Raw genomic sequence first — 1,461 nt, forward strand, 5'->3', positions numbered from 1 at the left:
TAAAATACTTGAGGAGCTTTATTTTCCTACAAATTAATATTTTTGAATTTTCAAAATATTAAACTATTTGCAATTCAAAAAAAAAATTGAGATATTTTCTGAATCAAAGTAACTTTTTATTACTTTAAATAATTCATTTGCTTTCATTAATATCATAGTAATTCAAATAATTAATTTAAACTTTGACACATTCAAAATACCAATAATACGGACCAAAGGGGGTAACAACATACGTCATAATTCATCGGAGAGAATTTCGTTTAATATCTTTCATATAAAAAAATGGCTTTATATTCAATATCAACCAAATTATGTTTTTTTTTCAAAAGGTGTAGAAATTGTTTCAAGACACTTCTTCAATTTATTGAAATTTTTTTGGGAATACTTATTTTCATCTCATTCTAAGACAAAGCACCACCTTTACCTCTCTATAATTGCAACTTGAATAGAGTAACATGAGTCTTGTGAGTTGTGATTCAATAAAATTACTTTAATCTTTTTGTGAGGTGGACTATTGTTTTTGTTCATTACCATTCTTTAATTTTTGTTTTACTAGAAATGTCAGTAGTTTCTTAATTATAAATTTTTATACAAAATAGTCTATACATGTTGAATAGATAAGGTTCAAATAAAAGAATTATATATATATATATATATATATATATATATATATATATATATATATATATATATATATATATATGTGTGTGTGTATGTGTGTGTGTGTGTGTGTGTGTGTGTGTGTGAATCTCATAAATAAAACAAACTATAAATTTGATGTCAAGTTTAGAACTCATAAATTTTATGCCTTGCTAAAGTTACTCAATACTTATACCGTAATACTGGTTAAATATAATAGAAAACCAAAACAATTCCAGGTGCGTATAATTTAAGCCCAACACACACATAAAAACAACAAAAGGAAAGTCCGGTATACAAAGCATCCTGCATTCACGCAGGGTTTGGAGAAGAGCCGCTCCCCAATAGCTGTGATGTAGGCTGGCTGATTCCACGGCTCGAGCACGTGACATATAGATCACGCGGAGACAACTTTATCGTTGCTCCGGAAAAACAAAAGGAGCGTATAATTTAAGCCCGACACAAAAAAAAAGGGAAAATCTGGTGTATGAAGCATCTTGCATTCACGCAGGGTCCGGGGAAGGGCTTCACCACAAGAGGTATGATATAGGCAGCCTATTCTTATGCAGGCATCAATGGCTGATTCCACGGCTCGAACACGTGACCTGTAGATCACACTTAGACAACTTTACTGTTGCTCCAAGCCCGACACCCTCTTCATTAAAAAAATTAAAAAATCTTTCTATATTCCAAAACTCGAGTCCGAAACTTTTCTAATATTTTTTTGGACAAAAAATACGTTTTTACTACTAAAAAAATTTACCTAAATACCTAATTCACAGTACTATACTACGAATTACTTTAACGAAAATTTAGCCGTTA

This window comes from Nicotiana attenuata, unplaced genomic scaffold (genome assembly GCF_001879085.1).
Source record: "Nicotiana attenuata strain UT unplaced genomic scaffold, NIATTr2, whole genome shotgun sequence".
In the NCBI taxonomy this organism is placed as follows: domain Eukaryota; kingdom Viridiplantae; phylum Streptophyta; class Magnoliopsida; order Solanales; family Solanaceae; genus Nicotiana; species Nicotiana attenuata.